Genomic DNA, 20,865 nt, shown 5'->3' on the forward strand with positions numbered 1-20,865 from the left:
AAAGAGATACTTTTGCTTTAAATAAAAGCCTACAACACCTGGTGTTCCCAGGCGGTCTCCCATCCAAGTACTAACCAGGCCCAATGTTGCTTAACTTCGGTGATCGGACGAGAACCGGTGCATTCAACATGGTATGGTCGTAGGCATTTGAGTTACTCCGCTTTCACTTATATCCTTACTAGCATATGTCTATGTACATTAGTTTTAAAACACTCGCCCTCGCGCGAGAGTAAAAATATGCTCTTATACCATGTAAAATTTTGCACGCTCACGTTATAATTTATGCATTTCAAACAAAATTTTGAAAATTGACATTGTTTGGAATTTTTTTGGCCCAATGTGTTAAATGGCCAAATCGGCTGGTCAAAACCTATGGAGCGTGTACAAGGTGCCTTGAATGACCATTTATGGCATGATAGCCGCACATTCACTGTAAGTGGCATATGAATGGATACCAGCCAGGATACTGTCAGTTGCTTTTAGCCTAATTGTTGTGATAAACTTATTAAATAGGTAAGTATTCAAATCTATTTGATAAGTTTTCTTTGAATGCACTCTGCGACAGCGGAGGGCAGCCCAATTCTCTTAAAAAATGCAAGAAAAAAAATTGCACTAACTTAAAAGTTAGCTTTTAGGCCAATTTTCGTCCAAAATGGCCGAAATTCGGGTCCCCCCAAATTTTCAACTGATGATTACTCCACGTACACTTAAGCTACAAACGTCGTTTTGGGCTCGTTGGAATCGTCCTGAGCTATAATTTATGAAACAAGATGAAAAAAATGATGTTTCAACGAAAAAAACCAAAAATTTTGAAAATTTCATTTTTTGCACCACGCTCGATTAGGCTTAACTTTTTGGCATCACCGAGATTTCAAAAGCTTATAACTTTGTGTTGGACCGACGAAATTGGTTCATTTTCTCAGTCCCCCAAGATTTGACCATGATCTTATGATCCAAATAATAAAATTTGAAAATTTTAAAATTTTTGGGCAAGTTATGGCCGTTCGCGCAATTCACCAGGCTCGATTGGGCTTAACTTTTTGACATCACCGAAATTCAAAAGGCTATAACTCAAAGACCCCAAAAGTTATCTCCAATATTTTTGGCCTATCAGCAGCTGATTGTACACAAAATTGATACTGCAAAAGAAATTTTTCGGTTTTCTGTTGTTTTGACCAAAATTTGACCCATTGAAAATTTTTGCACCACGCTCGATTAGGCTTAACTTTTTGACATCACCGAACTTTAAACAGCAATAACTCTTAGCGTATAAAAGTAAAAGAGATACTTTTGCTTTAAATAAAAGCCTACAACACCTGGTGTTCCCAGGCGGTCTCCCATCCAAGTACTAACCAGGCCCAATGTTGCTTAACTTCGGTGATCGGACGAGAACCGGTGCATTCAACATGGTATGGTCGTAGGCATTTGAGTTACTCCGCTTTCACTTATATCCTTACTAGCATATGTCTATGTACATTAGTTTTAAAACACTCGCCCTCGCGCGAGAGTAAAAATATGCTCTTATACCATGTAAAATTTTGCACGCTCACGTTATAATTTATGCATTTCAAACAAAATTTTGAAAATTGACATTGTTTGGAATTTTTTTGACCCAATGTGTTAAATGGCCAAATCGGCTGGTCAAAACCTATGGAGCGTGTACAAGGTGCCTTGAATGACCATTTATGGCATGATAGCCGCACATTCACTGTAAGTGGCATATGAATGGATACCAGCCAGGATACTGTCAGTTGCTTTTAGCCTAATTGTTGTGATAAACTTATTAAATAGGTAAGTATTCAAATCTATTTGATAAGTTTTCTTTGAATGCACTCTGCGACAGCGGAGGGCAGCCCAATTTTCTTAAAAAATGCAAGAAAAAAAATTGCACTAACTTAAAAGTTAGCTTTTAGGCCAATTTTCGTCCAAAATGGCCGAAATTCGGGTCCCCCCAAATTTTCAACTGATGATTACTCCACGTACACTTAAGCTACAAACGTCGTTTTGGGCTCGTTGGAATCGTCCTGAGCTGTAATTTATGAAACAAGATGAAAAAAATGATGTTTCAACGAAAAAAACCAAAAATTTTGAAAATTTCATTTTTTGCACCACGCTCGATTAGGCTTAACTTTTTGGCATCACCGAGATTTCAAAAGCTTATAACTTTGTGTTGGACCGACGAAATTGGTTCATTTTCTCAGTCCCCCAAGATTTGACCATGATCTTATGATCCAAATAATAAAATTTGAAAATTTTAAAATTTTTGGGCAAGTTATGGCCGTTCGCGCAATTCACCAGGCTCGATTGGGCTTAACTTTTTGACATCACCGAAATTCAAAAGGCTATAACTCAAAGACCCCAAAAGTTATCTCCAATATTTTTGGCCTATCAGCAGCTGATTGTACACAAAATTGATACTGCAAAAGAAATTTTTCGGTTTTCTGTTGTTTTGACCAAAATTTGACCCATTGAAAATTTTTGCACCACGCTCGATTAGGCTTAACTTTTTGACATCACCGAACTTTAAACAGCAATAACTCTTAGCGTATAAAAGTAAAAGAGATACTTTTGCTTTAAATAAAAGCCTACAACACCTGGTGTTCCCAGGCGGTCTCCCATCCAAGTACTAACCAGGCCCAATGTTGCTTAACTTCGGTGATCGGACGAGAACCGGTGCATTCAACATGGTATGGTCGTAGGCATTTGAGTTACTCCGCTTTCACTTATATCCTTACTAGCATATGTCTATGTACATTAGTTTTAAAACACTCGCCCTCGCGCGAGAGTAAAAATATGCTCTTATACCATGTAAAATTTTGCACGCTCACGTTATAATTTATGCATTTCAAACAAAATTTTGAAAATTGACATTGTTTGGAATTTTTTTGGCCCAATGTGTTAAATGGCCAAATCGGCTGGTCAAAACCTATGGAGCGTGTACAAGGTGCCTTGAATGACCATTTATGGCATGATAGCCGCACATTCACTGTAAGTGGCATATGAATGGATACCAGCCAGGATACTGTCAGTTGCTTTTAGCCTAATTGTTGTGATAAACTTATTAAATAGGTAAGTATTCAAATCTATTTGATAAGTTTTCTTTGAATGCACTCTGCGACAGCGGAGGGCAGCCCAATTCTCTTAAAAAATGCAAGAAAAAAAATTGCACTAACTTAAAAGTTAGCTTTTAGGCCAATTTTCGTCCAAAATGGCCGAAATTCGGGTCCCCCCAAATTTTCAACTGATGATTACTCCACGTACACTTAAGCTACAAACGTCGTTTTGGGCTCGTTGGAATCGTCCTGAGCTATAATTTATGAAACAAGATGAAAAAAATGATGTTTCAACGAAAAAAACCAAAAATTTTGAAAATTTCATTTTTTGCACCACGCTCGATTAGGCTTAACTTTTTGGCATCACCGAGATTTCAAAAGCTTATAACTTTGTGTTGGACCGACGAAATTGGTTCATTTTCTCAGTCCCCCAAGATTTGACCTAGATCTTATGATCCAAATAATAAAATTTGAAAATTTTAAAATTTTTGGGCAAGTTATGGCCGTTCGCGCAATTCACCAGGCTCGATTGGGCTTAACTTTTTGACATCACCGAAATTCAAAAGGCTATAACTCAAAGACCCCAAAAGTTATCTCCAATATTTTTGGCCTATCAGCAGCTGATTGTACACAAAATTGATACTGCAAAAGAAATTTTTCGGTTTTCTGTTGTTTTGACCAAAATTTGACCCATTGAAAATTTTTGCACCACGCTCGATTAGGCTTAACTTTTTGACATCACCGAACTTTAAACAGCAATAACTCTTAGCGTATAAAAGTAAAAGAGATACTTTTGCTTTAAATAAAAGCCTACAACACCTGGTGTTCCCAGGCGGTCTCCCATCCAAGTACTAACCAGGCCCAATGTTGCTTAACTTCGGTGATCGGACGAGAACCGGTGCATTCAACATGGTATGGTCGTAGGCATTTGAGTTACTCCGCTTTCACTTATATCCTTACTAGCATATGTCTATGTACATTAGTTTTAAAACACTCGCCCTCGCGCGAGAGTAAAAATATGCTCTTATACCATGTAAAATTTTGCACGCTCACGTTATAATTTATGCATTTCAAACAAAATTTTGAAAATTGACATTGTTTGGAATTTTTTTGACCCAATGTGTTAAATGGCCAAATCGGCTGGTCAAAACCTATGGAGCGTGTACAAGGTGCCTTGAATGACCATTTATGGCATGATAGCCGCACATTCACTGTAAGTGGCATATGAATGGATACCAGCCAGGATACTGTCAGTTGCTTTTAGCCTAATTGTTGTGATAAACTTATTAAATAGGTAAGTATTCAAATCTATTTGATAAGTTTTCTTTGAATGCACTCTGCGACAGCGGAGGGCAGCCCAATTTTCTTAAAAAATGCAAGAAAAAAAATTGCACTAACTTAAAAGTTAGCTTTTAGGCCAATTTTCGTCCAAAATGGCCGAAATTCGGGTCCCCCCAAATTTTCAACTGATGATTACTCCACGTACACTTAAGCTACAAACGTCGTTTTGGGCTCGTTGGAATCGTCCTGAGCTGTAATTTATGAAACAAGATGAAAAAAATGATGTTTCAACGAAAAAAACCAAAAATTTTGAAAATTTCATTTTTTGCACCACGCTCGATTAGGCTTAACTTTTTGGCATCACCGAGATTTCAAAAGCTTATAACTTTGTGTTGGACCGACGAAATTGGTTCATTTTCTCAGTCCCCCAAGATTTGACCATGATCTTATGATCCAAATAATAAAATTTGAAAATTTTAAAATTTTTGGGCAAGTTATGGCCGTTCGCGCAATTCACCAGGCTCGATTGGGCTTAACTTTTTGACATCACCGAAATTCAAAAGGCTATAACTCAAAGACCCCAAAAGTTATCTCCAATATTTTTGGCCTATCAGCAGCTGATTGTACACAAAATTGATACTGCAAAAGAAATTTTTCGGTTTTCTGTTGTTTTGACCAAAATTTGACCCATTGAAAATTTTTGCACCACGCTCGATTAGGCTTAACTTTTTGACATCACCGAACTTTAAACAGCAATAACTCTTAGCGTATAAAAGTAAAAGAGATACTTTTGCTTTAAATAAAAGCCTACAACACCTGGTGTTCCCAGGCGGTCTCCCATCCAAGTACTAACCAGGCCCAATGTTGCTTAACTTCGGTGATCGGACGAGAACCGGTGCATTCAACATGGTATGGTCGTAGGCATTTGAGTTACTCCGCTTTCACTTATATCCTTACTAGCATATGTCTATGTACATTAGTTTTAAAACACTCGCCCTCGCGCGAGAGTAAAAATATGCTCTTATACCATGTAAAATTTTGCACGCTCACGTTATAATTTATGCATTTCAAACAAAATTTTGAAAATTGACATTGTTTGGAATTTTTTTGGCCCAATGTGTTAAATGGCCAAATCGGCTGGTCAAAACCTATGGAGCGTGTACAAGGTGCCTTGAATGACCATTTATGGCATGATAGCCGCACATTCACTGTAAGTGGCATATGAATGGATACCAGCCAGGATACTGTCAGTTGCTTTTAGCCTAATTGTTGTGATAAACTTATTAAATAGGTAAGTATTCAAATCTATTTGATAAGTTTTCTTTGAATGCACTCTGCGACAGCGGAGGGCAGCCCAATTCTCTTAAAAAATGCAAGAAAAAAAATTGCACTAACTTAAAAGTTAGCTTTTAGGCCAATTTTCGTCCAAAATGGCCGAAATTCGGGTCCCCCCAAATTTTCAACTGATGATTACTCCACGTACACTTAAGCTACAAACGTCGTTTTGGGCTCGTTGGAATCGTCCTGAGCTATAATTTATGAAACAAGATGAAAAAAATGATGTTTCAACGAAAAAAACCAAAAATTTTGAAAATTTCATTTTTTGCACCACGCTCGATTAGGCTTAACTTTTTGGCATCACCGAGATTTCAAAAGCTTATAACTTTGTGTTGGACCGACGAAATTGGTTCATTTTCTCAGTCCCCCAAGATTTGACCATGATCTTATGATCCAAATAATAAAATTTGAAAATTTTAAAATTTTTGGGCAAGTTATGGCCGTTCGCGCAATTCACCAGGCTCGATTGGGCTTAACTTTTTGACATCACCGAAATTCAAAAGGCTATAACTCAAAGACCCCAAAAGTTATCTCCAATATTTTTGGCCTATCAGCAGCTGATTGTACACAAAATTGATACTGCAAAAGAAATTTTTCGGTTTTCTGTTGTTTTGACCAAAATTTGACCCATTGAAAATTTTTGCACCACGCTCGATTAGGCTTAACTTTTTGACATCACCGAACTTTAAACAGCAATAACTCTTAGCGTATAAAAGTAAAAGAGATACTTTTGCTTTAAATAAAAGCCTACAACACCTGGTGTTCCCAGGCGGTCTCCCATCCAAGTACTAACCAGGCCCAATGTTGCTTAACTTCGGTGATCGGACGAGAACCGGTGCATTCAACATGGTATGGTCGTAGGCATTTGAGTTACTCCGCTTTCACTTATATCCTTACTAGCATATGTCTATGTACATTAGTTTTAAAACACTCGCCCTCGCGCGAGAGTAAAAATATGCTCTTATACCATGTAAAATTTTGCACGCTCACGTTATAATTTATGCATTTCAAACAAAATTTTGAAAATTGACATTGTTTGGAATTTTTTTGACCCAATGTGTTAAATGGCCAAATCGGCTGGTCAAAACCTATGGAGCGTGTACAAGGTGCCTTGAATGACCATTTATGGCATGATAGCCGCACATTCACTGTAAGTGGCATATGAATGGATACCAGCCAGGATACTGTCAGTTGCTTTTAGCCTAATTGTTGTGATAAACTTATTAAATAGGTAAGTATTCAAATCTATTTGATAAGTTTTCTTTGAATGCACTCTGCGACAGCGGAGGGCAGCCCAATTTTCTTAAAAAATGCAAGAAAAAAAATTGCACTAACTTAAAAGTTAGCTTTTAGGCCAATTTTCGTCCAAAATGGCCGAAATTCGGGTCCCCCCAAATTTTCAACTGATGATTACTCCACGTACACTTAAGCTACAAACGTCGTTTTGGGCTCGTTGGAATCGTCCTGAGCTGTAATTTATGAAACAAGATGAAAAAAATGATGTTTCAACGAAAAAAACCAAAAATTTTGAAAATTTCATTTTTTGCACCACGCTCGATTAGGCTTAACTTTTTGGCATCACCGAGATTTCAAAAGCTTATAACTTTGTGTTGGACCGACGAAATTGGTTCATTTTCTCAGTCCCCCAAGATTTGACCATGATCTTATGATCCAAATAATAAAATTTGAAAATTTTAAAATTTTTGGGCAAGTTATGGCCGTTCGCGCAATTCACCAGGCTCGATTGGGCTTAACTTTTTGACATCACCGAAATTCAAAAGGCTATAACTCAAAGACCCCAAAAGTTATCTCCAATATTTTTGGCCTATCAGCAGCTGATTGTACACAAAATTGATACTGCAAAAGAAATTTTTCGGTTTTCTGTTGTTTTGACCAAAATTTGACCCATTGAAAATTTTTGCACCACGCTCGATTAGGCTTAACTTTTTGACATCACCGAACTTTAAACAGCAATAACTCTTAGCGTATAAAAGTAAAAGAGATACTTTTGCTTTAAATAAAAGCCTACAACACCTGGTGTTCCCAGGCGGTCTCCCATCCAAGTACTAACCAGGCCCAATGTTGCTTAACTTCGGTGATCGGACGAGAACCGGTGCATTCAACATGGTATGGTCGTAGGCATTTGAGTTACTCCGCTTTCACTTATATCCTTACTAGCATATGTCTATGTACATTAGTTTTAAAACACTCGCCCTCGCGCGAGAGTAAAAATATGCTCTTATACCATGTAAAATTTTGCACGCTCACGTTATAATTTATGCATTTCAAACAAAATTTTGAAAATTGACATTGTTTGGAATTTTTTTGGCCCAATGTGTTAAATGGCCAAATCGGCTGGTCAAAACCTATGGAGCGTGTACAAGGTGCCTTGAATGACCATTTATGGCATGATAGCCGCACATTCACTGTAAGTGGCATATGAATGGATACCAGCCAGGATACTGTCAGTTGCTTTTAGCCTAATTGTTGTGATAAACTTATTAAATAGGTAAGTATTCAAATCTATTTGATAAGTTTTCTTTGAATGCACTCTGCGACAGCGGAGGGCAGCCCAATTCTCTTAAAAAATGCAAGAAAAAAAATTGCACTAACTTAAAAGTTAGCTTTTAGGCCAATTTTCGTCCAAAATGGCCGAAATTCGGGTCCCCCCAAATTTTCAACTGATGATTACTCCACGTACACTTAAGCTACAAACGTCGTTTTGGGCTCGTTGGAATCGTCCTGAGCTATAATTTATGAAACAAGATGAAAAAAATGATGTTTCAACGAAAAAAACCAAAAATTTTGAAAATTTCATTTTTTGCACCACGCTCGATTAGGCTTAACTTTTTGGCATCACCGAGATTTCAAAAGCTTATAACTTTGTGTTGGACCGACGAAATTGGTTCATTTTCTCAGTCCCCCAAGATTTGACCATGATCTTATGATCCAAATAATAAAATTTGAAAATTTTAAAATTTTTGGGCAAGTTATGGCCGTTCGCGCAATTCACCAGGCTCGATTGGGCTTAACTTTTTGACATCACCGAAATTCAAAAGGCTATAACTCAAAGACCCCAAAAGTTATCTCCAATATTTTTGGCCTATCAGCAGCTGATTGTACACAAAATTGATACTGCAAAAGAAATTTTTCGGTTTTCTGTTGTTTTGACCAAAATTTGACCCATTGAAAATTTTTGCACCACGCTCGATTAGGCTTAACTTTTTGACATCACCGAACTTTAAACAGCAATAACTCTTAGCGTATAAAAGTAAAAGAGATACTTTTGCTTTAAATAAAAGCCTACAACACCTGGTGTTCCCAGGCGGTCTCCCATCCAAGTACTAACCAGGCCCAATGTTGCTTAACTTCGGTGATCGGACGAGAACCGGTGCATTCAACATGGTATGGTCGTAGGCATTTGAGTTACTCCGCTTTCACTTATATCCTTACTAGCATATGTCTATGTACATTAGTTTTAAAACACTCGCCCTCGCGCGAGAGTAAAAATATGCTCTTATACCATGTAAAATTTTGCACGCTCACGTTATAATTTATGCATTTCAAACAAAATTTTGAAAATTGACATTGTTTGGAATTTTTTTGACCCAATGTGTTAAATGGCCAAATCGGCTGGTCAAAACCTATGGAGCGTGTACAAGGTGCCTTGAATGACCATTTATGGCATGATAGCCGCACATTCACTGTAAGTGGCATATGAATGGATACCAGCCAGGATACTGTCAGTTGCTTTTAGCCTAATTGTTGTGATAAACTTATTAAATAGGTAAGTATTCAAATCTATTTGATAAGTTTTCTTTGAATGCACTCTGCGACAGCGGAGGGCAGCCCAATTTTCTTAAAAAATGCAAGAAAAAAAATTGCACTAACTTAAAAGTTAGCTTTTAGGCCAATTTTCGTCCAAAATGGCCGAAATTCGGGTCCCCCCAAATTTTCAACTGATGATTACTCCACGTACACTTAAGCTACAAACGTCGTTTTGGGCTCGTTGGAATCGTCCTGAGCTGTAATTTATGAAACAAGATGAAAAAAATGATGTTTCAACGAAAAAAACCAAAAATTTTGAAAATTTCATTTTTTGCACCACGCTCGATTAGGCTTAACTTTTTGGCATCACCGAGATTTCAAAAGCTTATAACTTTGTGTTGGACCGACGAAATTGGTTCATTTTCTCAGTCCCCCAAGATTTGACCATGATCTTATGATCCAAATAATAAAATTTGAAAATTTTAAAATTTTTGGGCAAGTTATGGCCGTTCGCGCAATTCACCAGGCTCGATTGGGCTTAACTTTTTGACATCACCGAAATTCAAAAGGCTATAACTCAAAGACCCCAAAAGTTATCTCCAATATTTTTGGCCTATCAGCAGCTGATTGTACACAAAATTGATACTGCAAAAGAAATTTTTCGGTTTTCTGTTGTTTTGACCAAAATTTGACCCATTGAAAATTTTTGCACCACGCTCGATTAGGCTTAACTTTTTGACATCACCGAACTTTAAACAGCAATAACTCTTAGCGTATAAAAGTAAAAGAGATACTTTTGCTTTAAATAAAAGCCTACAACACCTGGTGTTCCCAGGCGGTCTCCCATCCAAGTACTAACCAGGCCCAATGTTGCTTAACTTCGGTGATCGGACGAGAACCGGTGCATTCAACATGGTATGGTCGTAGGCATTTGAGTTACTCCGCTTTCACTTATATCCTTACTAGCATATGTCTATGTACATTAGTTTTAAAACACTCGCCCTCGCGCGAGAGTAAAAATATGCTCTTATACCATGTAAAATTTTGCACGCTCACGTTATAATTTATGCATTTCAAACAAAATTTTGAAAATTGACATTGTTTGGAATTTTTTTGGCCCAATGTGTTAAATGGCCAAATCGGCTGGTCAAAACCTATGGAGCGTGTACAAGGTGCCTTGAATGACCATTTATGGCATGATAGCCGCACATTCACTGTAAGTGGCATATGAATGGATACCAGCCAGGATACTGTCAGTTGCTTTTAGCCTAATTGTTGTGATAAACTTATTAAATAGGTAAGTATTCAAATCTATTTGATAAGTTTTCTTTGAATGCACTCTGCGACAGCGGAGGGCAGCCCAATTCTCTTAAAAAATGCAAGAAAAAAAATTGCACTAACTTAAAAGTTAGCTTTTAGGCCAATTTTCGTCCAAAATGGCCGAAATTCGGGTCCCCCCAAATTTTCAACTGATGATTACTCCACGTACACTTAAGCTACAAACGTCGTTTTGGGCTCGTTGGAATCGTCCTGAGCTATAATTTATGAAACAAGATGAAAAAAATGATGTTTCAACGAAAAAAACCAAAAATTTTGAAAATTTCATTTTTTGCACCACGCTCGATTAGGCTTAACTTTTTGGCATCACCGAGATTTCAAAAGCTTATAACTTTGTGTTGGACCGACGAAATTGGTTCATTTTCTCAGTCCCCCAAGATTTGACCATGATCTTATGATCCAAATAATAAAATTTGAAAATTTTAAAATTTTTGGGCAAGTTATGGCCGTTCGCGCAATTCACCAGGCTCGATTGGGCTTAACTTTTTGACATCACCGAAATTCAAAAGGCTATAACTCAAAGACCCCAAAAGTTATCTCCAATATTTTTGGCCTATCAGCAGCTGATTGTACACAAAATTGATACTGCAAAAGAAATTTTTCGGTTTTCTGTTGTTTTGACCAAAATTTGACCCATTGAAAATTTTTGCACCACGCTCGATTAGGCTTAACTTTTTGACATCACCGAACTTTAAACAGCAATAACTCTTAGCGTATAAAAGTAAAAGAGATACTTTTGCTTTAAATAAAAGCCTACAACACCTGGTGTTCCCAGGCGGTCTCCCATCCAAGTACTAACCAGGCCCAATGTTGCTTAACTTCGGTGATCGGACGAGAACCGGTGCATTCAACATGGTATGGTCGTAGGCATTTGAGTTACTCCGCTTTCACTTATATCCTTACTAGCATATGTCTATGTACATTAGTTTTAAAACACTCGCCCTCGCGCGAGAGTAAAAATATGCTCTTATACCATGTAAAATTTTGCACGCTCACGTTATAATTTATGCATTTCAAACAAAATTTTGAAAATTGACATTGTTTGGAATTTTTTTGACCCAATGTGTTAAATGGCCAAATCGGCTGGTCAAAACCTATGGAGCGTGTACAAGGTGCCTTGAATGACCATTTATGGCATGATAGCCGCACATTCACTGTAAGTGGCATATGAATGGATACCAGCCAGGATACTGTCAGTTGCTTTTAGCCTAATTGTTGTGATAAACTTATTAAATAGGTAAGTATTCAAATCTATTTGATAAGTTTTCTTTGAATGCACTCTGCGACAGCGGAGGGCAGCCCAATTTTCTTAAAAAATGCAAGAAAAAAAATTGCACTAACTTAAAAGTTAGCTTTTAGGCCAATTTTCGTCCAAAATGGCCGAAATTCGGGTCCCCCCAAATTTTCAACTGATGATTACTCCACGTACACTTAAGCTACAAACGTCGTTTTGGGCTCGTTGGAATCGTCCTGAGCTGTAATTTATGAAACAAGATGAAAAAAATGATGTTTCAACGAAAAAAACCAAAAATTTTGAAAATTTCATTTTTTGCACCACGCTCGATTAGGCTTAACTTTTTGGCATCACCGAGATTTCAAAAGCTTATAACTTTGTGTTGGACCGACGAAATTGGTTCATTTTCTCAGTCCCCCAAGATTTGACCATGATCTTATGATCCAAATAATAAAATTTGAAAATTTTAAAATTTTTGGGCAAGTTATGGCCGTTCGCGCAATTCACCAGGCTCGATTGGGCTTAACTTTTTGACATCACCGAAATTCAAAAGGCTATAACTCAAAGACCCCAAAAGTTATCTCCAATATTTTTGGCCTATCAGCAGCTGATTGTACACAAAATTGATACTGCAAAAGAAATTTTTCGGTTTTCTGTTGTTTTGACCAAAATTTGACCCATTGAAAATTTTTGCACCACGCTCGATTAGGCTTAACTTTTTGACATCACCGAACTTTAAACAGCAATAACTCTTAGCGTATAAAAGTAAAAGAGATACTTTTGCTTTAAATAAAAGCCTACAACACCTGGTGTTCCCAGGCGGTCTCCCATCCAAGTACTAACCAGGCCCAATGTTGCTTAACTTCGGTGATCGGACGAGAACCGGTGCATTCAACATGGTATGGTCGTAGGCATTTGAGTTACTCCGCTTTCACTTATATCCTTACTAGCATATGTCTATGTACATTAGTTTTAAAACACTCGCCCTCGCGCGAGAGTAAAAATATGCTCTTATACCATGTAAAATTTTGCACGCTCACGTTATAATTTATGCATTTCAAACAAAATTTTGAAAATTGACATTGTTTGGAATTTTTTTGGCCCAATGTGTTAAATGGCCAAATCGGCTGGTCAAAACCTATGGAGCGTGTACAAGGTGCCTTGAATGACCATTTATGGCATGATAGCCGCACATTCACTGTAAGTGGCATATGAATGGATACCAGCCAGGATACTGTCAGTTGCTTTTAGCCTAATTGTTGTGATAAACTTATTAAATAGGTAAGTATTCAAATCTATTTGATAAGTTTTCTTTGAATGCACTCTGCGACAGCGGAGGGCAGCCCAATTCTCTTAAAAAATGCAAGAAAAAAAATTGCACTAACTTAAAAGTTAGCTTTTAGGCCAATTTTCGTCCAAAATGGCCGAAATTCGGGTCCCCCCAAATTTTCAACTGATGATTACTCCACGTACACTTAAGCTACAAACGTCGTTTTGGGCTCGTTGGAATCGTCCTGAGCTATAATTTATGAAACAAGATGAAAAAAATGATGTTTCAACGAAAAAAACCAAAAATTTTGAAAATTTCATTTTTTGCACCACGCTCGATTAGGCTTAACTTTTTGGCATCACCGAGATTTCAAAAGCTTATAACTTTGTGTTGGACCGACGAAATTGGTTCATTTTCTCAGTCCCCCAAGATTTGACCATGATCTTATGATCCAAATAATAAAATTTGAAAATTTTAAAATTTTTGGGCAAGTTATGGCCGTTCGCGCAATTCACCAGGCTCGATTGGGCTTAACTTTTTGACATCACCGAAATTCAAAAGGCTATAACTCAAAGACCCCAAAAGTTATCTCCAATATTTTTGGCCTATCAGCAGCTGATTGTACACAAAATTGATACTGCAAAAGAAATTTTTCGGTTTTCTGTTGTTTTGACCAAAATTTGACCCATTGAAAATTTTTGCACCACGCTCGATTAGGCTTAACTTTTTGACATCACCGAACTTTAAACAGCAATAACTCTTAGCGTATAAAAGTAAAAGAGATACTTTTGCTTTAAATAAAAGCCTACAACACCTGGTGTTCCCAGGCGGTCTCCCATCCAAGTACTAACCAGGCCCAATGTTGCTTAACTTCGGTGATCGGACGAGAACCGGTGCATTCAACATGGTATGGTCGTAGGCATTTGAGTTACTCCGCTTTCATTTATATCCTTACTAGCATATGTCTATGTACATTAGTTTTAAAACACTCGCCCTCGCGCGAGAGTAAAAATATGCTCTTATACCATGTAAAATTTTGCACGCTCACGTTATAATTTATGCATTTCAAACAAAATTTTGAAAATTGACATTGTTTGGAATTTTTTTGGCCCAATGTGTTAAATGGCCAAATCGGCTGGTCAAAACCTATGGAGCGTGTACAAGGTGCCTTGAATGACCATTTATGGCATGAAAGCCGCACATTCACTGTAAGTGGCATATGAATGGATACCAGCCAGGATACTGTCAGTTGCTTTTAGCCTAATTGTTGTGATAAACTTATTAAATAGGTAAGTATTCAAATCTATTTGATAAGTTTTCTTTGAATGCACTCTGCGACAGCGGAGGGCAGCCCAATTCTCTTAAAAAATGCAAGAAAAAAAATTGCACTAACTTAAAAGTTAGCTTTTAGGCCAATTTTCGTCCAAAATGGCCGAAATTCGGGTCCCCCCAAATTTTCAACTGATGATTACTCCACGTACACTTAAGCTACAAACGTCGTTTTGGGCTCGTTGGAATCGTCCTGAGCTATAATTTATGAAACAAGATGAAAAAAATGATGTTTCAACGAAAAAAACCAAAAATTTTGAAAATTTCATTTTTTGCACCACGCTCGATTAGGCTTAACTTTTTGGCATCACCGAGATTTCAAAAGCTTATAACTTTGTGTTGGACCGACGAAATTGGTTCATTTTCTCAGTCCCCCAAGATTTGACTATGATCTTATGATCCAAATAATAAAATTTGAAAATTTTAAAATTTTTGGGCAAGTTATGGCCGTTCGCGCAATTCACCAGGCTCGATTGGGCTTAACTTTTTGACATCACCGAAATTCAAAAGGCTATAACTCAAAGACCCCAAAAGTTATCTCCAATATTTTTGGCCTATCAGCAGCTGATTGTACACAAAATTGATACTGCAAAAGAAATTTTTCGGTTTTCTGTTGTTTTGACCAAAATTTGACCCATTGAAAATTTTTGCACCACGCTCGATTAGGCTTAACTTTTTGACATCACCGAACTTTAAACAGCAATAACTCTTAGCGTATAAAAGTAAAAGAGATACTTTTGCTTTAAATAAAAGCCTACAACACCTGGTGTTCCCAGGCGGTCTCCCATCCAAGTACTAACCAGGCCCAATGTTGCTTAACTTCGGTGATCGGACGAGAACCGGTGCATTCAACATGGTATGGTCGTAGGCATTTGAGTTACTCCGCTTTCACTTATATCCTTACTAGCATATGTCTATGTACATTAGTTTTAAAACACTCGCCCTCGCGCGAGAGTAAAAATATGCTCTTATACCATGTAAAATTTTGCACGCTCACGTTATAATTTATGCATTTCAAACAAAATTTTGAAAATTGACATTGATTGGAATTTTTTTGGCCCAATGTGTTAAATGGCCAAATCGGCTGGTCAAAACCTATGGAGCGTGTACAAGGTGCCTTGAATGACCATTTATGGCATGAAAGCCGCACATTCACTGTAAGTGGCATATGAATGGATACCAGCCAGGATACTGTCAGTTGCTTTTAGCCTAATTGTTGTGATAAACTTATTAAATAGGTAAGTATTCAAATCTATTTGATAAGTTTTCTTTGAATGCACTCTGCGACAGCGGAGGGCAGCCCAATTCTCTTAAAAAATGCAAGAAAAGAAATTGCACTAACTTAAAAGTTAGCTTTTAGGCCAATTTTCGTCCAAAATGGCCGAAATTCGGGTCCCCCCAAATTTTCAACTGATGATTACTCCACGTACACTTAAGCTACAAACGTCGTTTTGGGCTCGTTGGAATCGTCCTGAGCTATAATTTATGAAACAAGATGAAAAAAATGATGTTTCAACGAAAAAAACCAAAAATTTTGAAAATTTCATTTTTTGCACCACGCTCGATTAGGCTTAACTTTTTGGCATCACCGAGATTTCAAAAGCTTATAACTTTGTGTTGGACCGACGAAATTGGTTCATTTTCTCAGTCCCCCAAGATTTGACCATGATCTTATGATCCAAATAATAAAATTTGAAAATTTTAAAATTTTTGGGCAAGTTATGGCCGTTCGCGCAATTCACCAGGCTCGATTGGGCTTAACTTTTTGACATCACCGAAATTCAAAAGGCTATAACTCAAAGACCCCAAAAGTTATCTCCAATATTTTTGGCCTATCAGCAGCTGATTGTACACAAAATTGATACTGCAAAAGAAATTTTTCGGTTTTCTGTTGTTTTGACCAAAATTTGACCCATTGAAAATTTTTGCACCACGCTCGATTAGGCTTAACTTTTTGACATCACCGAACTTTAAACAGCAATAACTCTTAGCGTATAAAAGTAAAAGAGATACTTTTGCTTTAAATAAAAGCCTACAACACCTGGTGTTCCCAGGCGGTCTCCCATCCAAGTACTAACCAGGCCCAATGTTGCTTAACTTCGGTGATCGGACGAGAACCGGTGCATTCAACATGGTATGGTCGTAGGCATTTGAGTTACTCCGCTTTCACTTATATCCTTACTAGCATATGTCTATGTACATTAGTTTTAAAACACTCGCCCTCGCGCGAGAGTAAAAATATGCTCTTATACCATGTAAAATTTTGCACGCTCACGTTATAATTTATGCATTTCAAACAAAATTTTGAAAATTGACATTGTTTGGAATTTTTTTGGCCCAATGTGTTAAATGGCCAAATCGGCTGGTCAAAACCTATGGAGCGTGTACAAGGTGCCTTGAATGACCATTTATGGCATGATAGCCGCACATTCACTGTAAGTGGCATATGAATGGATACCAGCCAGGATACTGTCAGTTGCTTTTAGCCTAATTGTTGTGATAAACTTATTAAATAGGTAAGTATTCAAATCTATTTGATAAGTTTTCTTTGAATGCACTCTGCGACAGCGGAGGGCAGCCCAATTCTCTTAAAAAATGCAAGAAAAAAAATTGCACTAACTTAAAAGTTAGCTTTTAGGCCAATTTTCGTCCAAAATGGCCGAAATTCGGGTCCCCCCAAATTTTCAACTGATGATTACTCCACGTACACTTAAGCTACAAACGTCGTTTTGGGCTCGTTGGAATCGTCCTGAGCTATAATTTATGAAACAAGATGAAAAAAATGATGTTTCAACGAAAAAAACCAAAAATTTTGAAAATTTCATTTTTTGCACCACGCTCGATTAGGCTTAACTTTTTGGCATCACCGAGATTTCAAAAGCTTATAACTTTGTGTTGGACCGACGAAATTGGTTCATTTTCTCAGTCCCCCAAGATTTGACCATGATCTTATGATCCAAATAATAAAATTTGAAAATTTTAAAATTTTTGGGCAAGTTATGGCCGTTCGCGCAATTCACCAGGCTCGATTGGGCTTAACTTTTTGACATCACCGAAATTCAAAAGGCTATAACTCAAAGACCCCAAAAGTTATCTCCAATATTTTTGGCCTATCAGCAGCTGATTGTACACAAAATTGATACTGCAAAAGAAATTTTTCGGTTTTCTGTTGTTTTGACCAAAATTTGACCCATTGAAAATTTTTGCACCACGCTCGATTAGGCTTAACTTTTTGACATCACCGAACTTTAAACAGCAATAACTCTTAGCGTATAAAAGTAAAAGAGATACTTTTGCTTTAAATAAAAGCCTACAACACCTGGTGTTCCCAGGCGGTCTCCCATCCAAGTACTAACCAGGCCCAATGTTGCTTAACTTCGGTGATCGGACGAGAACCGGTGCATTCAACATGGTATGGTCGTAGGCATTTGAGTTACTCCGCTTTCATTTATATCCTTACTAGCATATGTCTATGTACATTAGTTTTAAAACACTCGCCCTCGCGCGAGAGTAAAAATATGCTCTTATACCATGTAAAATTTTGCACGCTCACGTTATAATTTATGCATTTCAAACAAAATTTTGAAAATTGACATTGTTTGGAATTTTTTTGGCCCAATGTGTTAAATGGCCAAATCGGCTGGTCAAAACCTATGGAGCGTGTACAAGGTGCCTTGAATGACCATTTATGGCATGAAAGCCGCACATTCACTGTAAGTGGCATATGAATGGATACCAGCCAGGATACTGTCAGTTGCTTTTAGCCTAATTGTTGTGATAAACTTATTAAATAGGTAAGTATTCAAATCTATTTGATAAGTTTTCTTTGAATGCACTCTGCGACAGCGGAGGGCAGCCCAATTCTCTTAAAAAATGCAAGAAAAAAAATTGCACTAACTTAAAAGTTAGCTTTTAGGCCAATTTTCGTCCAAAATGGCCGAAATTCGGGTCCCCCCAAATTTTCAACTGATGATTACTCCACGTACACTTAAGCTACAAACGTCGTTTTGGGCTCGTTGGAATCGTCCTGAGCTATAATTTATGAAACAAGATGAAAAAAATGATGTTTCAACGAAAAAAACCAAAAATTTTGAAAATTTCATTTTTTGCACCACGCTCGATTAGGCTTAACTTTTTGGCATCACCGAGATTTCAAAAGCTTATAACTTTGTGTTGGACCGACGAAATTGGTTCATTTTCTCAGTCCCCCAAGATTTGACTATGATCTTATGATCCAAATAATAAAATTTGAAAATTTTAAAATTTTTGGGCAAGTTATGGCCGTTCGCGCAATTCACCAGGCTCGATTGGGCTTAACTTTTTGACATCACCGAAATTCAAAAGGCTATAACTCAAAGACCCCAAAAGTTATCTCCAATATTTTTGGCCTATCAGCAGCTGATTGTACACAAAATTGATACTGCAAAAGAAATTTTTCGGTTTTCTGTTGTTTTGACCAAAATTTGACCCATTGAAAATTTTTGCACCACGCTCGATTAGGCTTAACTTTTTGACATCACCGAACTTTAAACAGCAATAACTCTTAGCGTATAAAAGTAAAAGAGATACTTTTGCTTTAAATAAAAGCCTACAACACCTGGTGTTCCCAGGCGGTCTCCCATCCAAGTACTAACCAGGCCCAATGTTGCTTAACTTCGGTGATCGGACGAGAACCGGTGCATTCAACATGGTATGGTCGTAGGCATTTGAGTTACTCCGCTTTCACTTATATCCTTACTAGCATATGTCTATGTACATTAGTTTTAAAACACTCGCCCTCGCGCGAGAGTAAAAATATGCTCTTATACCATGTAAAATTTTGCACGCTCACGTTATAATTTATGCATTTCAAACAAAATTTTGAAAATTGACATTGTTTGGAATTTTTTTGGCCCAATGTGTTAAATGGCCAAATCGGCTGGTCAAAACCTATGGAGCGTGTACAAGGTGCCTTGAATGACCATTTATGGCATGAAAGCCGCACATTCACTGTAAGTGGCATATGAATGGATACCAGCCAGGATACTGTCAGTTGCTTTTAGCCTAATTGTTGTGATAAACTTATTAAATAGGTAAGTATTCAAATCTATTTGATAAGTTTTCTTTGAATGCACTCTGCGACAGCGGAGGGCAGCCCAATTCTCTTAAAAAATGCAAGAAAAAAAATTGCACTAACTTAAAAGTTAGCTTTTAGGCCAATTTTCGTCCAAAATGGCCGAAATTCGGGTCCCCCCAAATTTTCAACTGATGATTACTCCACGTACACTTAAGCTACAAACGTCGTTTTGGGCTCGTTGGAATCGTCCTGAGCTATAATTTATGAAACAAGATGAAAAAAATGATGTTTCAACGAAAAAAACCAAAAATTTTGAAAATTTCATTTTTTGCACCACGCTCGATTAGGCTTAACTTTTTGGCATCACCGAGATTTCAAAAGCTTATAACTTTGTGTTGGACCGACGAAATTGGTTCATTTTCTCAGTCCCCCAAGATTTGACCATGATCTTATGATCCAAATAATAAAATTTGAAAATTTTAAAATTTTTGGGCAAGTTATGGCCGTTCGCGCAATTCACCAGGCTCGATTGGGCTTAACTTTTTGACATCACCGAAATTCAAAAGGCTATAACTCAAAGACCCCAAAAGTTATCTCCAATATTTTTGGCCTATCAGCAGCTGATTGTACACAAAATTGATACTGCAAAAGAAATTTTTCGGTTTTCTGTTGTTTTGACCAAAATTTGACCCATTGAAAATTTTTGCACCACGCTCGATTAGGCTTAACTTTTTGACATCACCGAACTTTAAACAGCAATAACTCTTAGCGTATAAAAGTAAAAGAGATACTTTTGCTTTAAATAAAAGCCTACAACACCTGGTGTTCCCAGGCGGTCTCCCATCCAAGTACTAACCAGGCCCAATGTTGCTTAACTTCGGTGATCGGACGAGAACCGGTGCATTCAACATGGTATGGTCGTAGGCATTTGAGTTACTCCGCTTTCACTTATATCCTTACTAGCATATGTCTATGTACATTAGTTTTAAAACACTCGCCCTCGCGCGAGAGTAAAAATATGCTCTTATACCATGTAAAATTTTGCACGCTCACGTTATAATTTATGCATTTCAAACAAAATTTTGAAAATTGACATTGTTTGGAATTTTTTTGGCCCAATGTGTTAAATGGCCAAATCGGCTGGTCAAAACCTATGGAGCGTGTACAAGGTGCCTTGAATGACCATTTATGGCATGAT

The 20,865-nt window shown here is 37.4% G+C and overlaps 17 non-coding genes across 17 annotated transcripts; all 17 read right to left on the reverse strand.

Moving 5' to 3' along the window:
- Nucleotides 1–26: 26 nt before the first annotated feature.
- LOC134850127 (5S ribosomal RNA) lies at nt 27–145 on the reverse strand. Its single transcript, XR_010164101.1, has one exon. It is a non-coding gene; the product is annotated as a 5S ribosomal RNA (ribosomal RNA).
- Nucleotides 146–1,304: 1,159 nt separating this feature from the next.
- Nucleotides 1,305–1,423, reverse strand: LOC134850128 (5S ribosomal RNA). The gene has a single exon (XR_010164102.1). It is a non-coding gene; the product is annotated as a 5S ribosomal RNA (ribosomal RNA).
- Nucleotides 1,424–2,582: 1,159 nt separating this feature from the next.
- Nucleotides 2,583–2,701, reverse strand: LOC134850129 (5S ribosomal RNA). Its single transcript, XR_010164103.1, has one exon. It is a non-coding gene; the product is annotated as a 5S ribosomal RNA (ribosomal RNA).
- Nucleotides 2,702–3,860: 1,159 nt separating this feature from the next.
- LOC134850130 (5S ribosomal RNA) lies at nt 3,861–3,979 on the reverse strand. The gene has a single exon (XR_010164104.1). It is a non-coding gene; the product is annotated as a 5S ribosomal RNA (ribosomal RNA).
- A 1,159-nt stretch (nt 3,980–5,138) lies between these two features.
- On the reverse strand, nt 5,139–5,257 carry LOC134850131 (5S ribosomal RNA). The gene has a single exon (XR_010164105.1). It is a non-coding gene; the product is annotated as a 5S ribosomal RNA (ribosomal RNA).
- Nucleotides 5,258–6,416: 1,159 nt separating this feature from the next.
- LOC134850133 (5S ribosomal RNA) lies at nt 6,417–6,535 on the reverse strand. Its single transcript, XR_010164107.1, has one exon. It is a non-coding gene; the product is annotated as a 5S ribosomal RNA (ribosomal RNA).
- Nucleotides 6,536–7,694: 1,159 nt separating this feature from the next.
- Nucleotides 7,695–7,813, reverse strand: LOC134850134 (5S ribosomal RNA). The gene has a single exon (XR_010164108.1). It is a non-coding gene; the product is annotated as a 5S ribosomal RNA (ribosomal RNA).
- Nucleotides 7,814–8,972: 1,159 nt separating this feature from the next.
- LOC134850135 (5S ribosomal RNA) lies at nt 8,973–9,091 on the reverse strand. The gene has a single exon (XR_010164109.1). It is a non-coding gene; the product is annotated as a 5S ribosomal RNA (ribosomal RNA).
- A 1,159-nt stretch (nt 9,092–10,250) lies between these two features.
- On the reverse strand, nt 10,251–10,369 carry LOC134850136 (5S ribosomal RNA). Its single transcript, XR_010164110.1, has one exon. It is a non-coding gene; the product is annotated as a 5S ribosomal RNA (ribosomal RNA).
- A 1,159-nt stretch (nt 10,370–11,528) lies between these two features.
- On the reverse strand, nt 11,529–11,647 carry LOC134850137 (5S ribosomal RNA). Its single transcript, XR_010164111.1, has one exon. It is a non-coding gene; the product is annotated as a 5S ribosomal RNA (ribosomal RNA).
- Nucleotides 11,648–12,806: 1,159 nt separating this feature from the next.
- On the reverse strand, nt 12,807–12,925 carry LOC134850138 (5S ribosomal RNA). Its single transcript, XR_010164112.1, has one exon. It is a non-coding gene; the product is annotated as a 5S ribosomal RNA (ribosomal RNA).
- Nucleotides 12,926–14,084: 1,159 nt separating this feature from the next.
- LOC134850139 (5S ribosomal RNA) lies at nt 14,085–14,203 on the reverse strand. Its single transcript, XR_010164113.1, has one exon. It is a non-coding gene; the product is annotated as a 5S ribosomal RNA (ribosomal RNA).
- A 1,159-nt stretch (nt 14,204–15,362) lies between these two features.
- Nucleotides 15,363–15,481, reverse strand: LOC134850140 (5S ribosomal RNA). Its single transcript, XR_010164114.1, has one exon. It is a non-coding gene; the product is annotated as a 5S ribosomal RNA (ribosomal RNA).
- A 1,159-nt stretch (nt 15,482–16,640) lies between these two features.
- Nucleotides 16,641–16,759, reverse strand: LOC134850141 (5S ribosomal RNA). Its single transcript, XR_010164115.1, has one exon. It is a non-coding gene; the product is annotated as a 5S ribosomal RNA (ribosomal RNA).
- A 1,159-nt stretch (nt 16,760–17,918) lies between these two features.
- LOC134850142 (5S ribosomal RNA) lies at nt 17,919–18,037 on the reverse strand. Its single transcript, XR_010164116.1, has one exon. It is a non-coding gene; the product is annotated as a 5S ribosomal RNA (ribosomal RNA).
- A 1,159-nt stretch (nt 18,038–19,196) lies between these two features.
- On the reverse strand, nt 19,197–19,315 carry LOC134850145 (5S ribosomal RNA). The gene has a single exon (XR_010164118.1). It is a non-coding gene; the product is annotated as a 5S ribosomal RNA (ribosomal RNA).
- Nucleotides 19,316–20,474: 1,159 nt separating this feature from the next.
- On the reverse strand, nt 20,475–20,593 carry LOC134850146 (5S ribosomal RNA). Its single transcript, XR_010164119.1, has one exon. It is a non-coding gene; the product is annotated as a 5S ribosomal RNA (ribosomal RNA).
- Nucleotides 20,594–20,865: the final 272 nt, after the last annotated feature.

Source organism: Symsagittifera roscoffensis, chromosome 6 (genome assembly GCF_963678635.1).
Source record: "Symsagittifera roscoffensis chromosome 6, txSymRosc1.1, whole genome shotgun sequence".
Classification (NCBI taxonomy): domain Eukaryota; kingdom Metazoa; phylum Xenacoelomorpha; order Acoela; family Convolutidae; genus Symsagittifera; species Symsagittifera roscoffensis.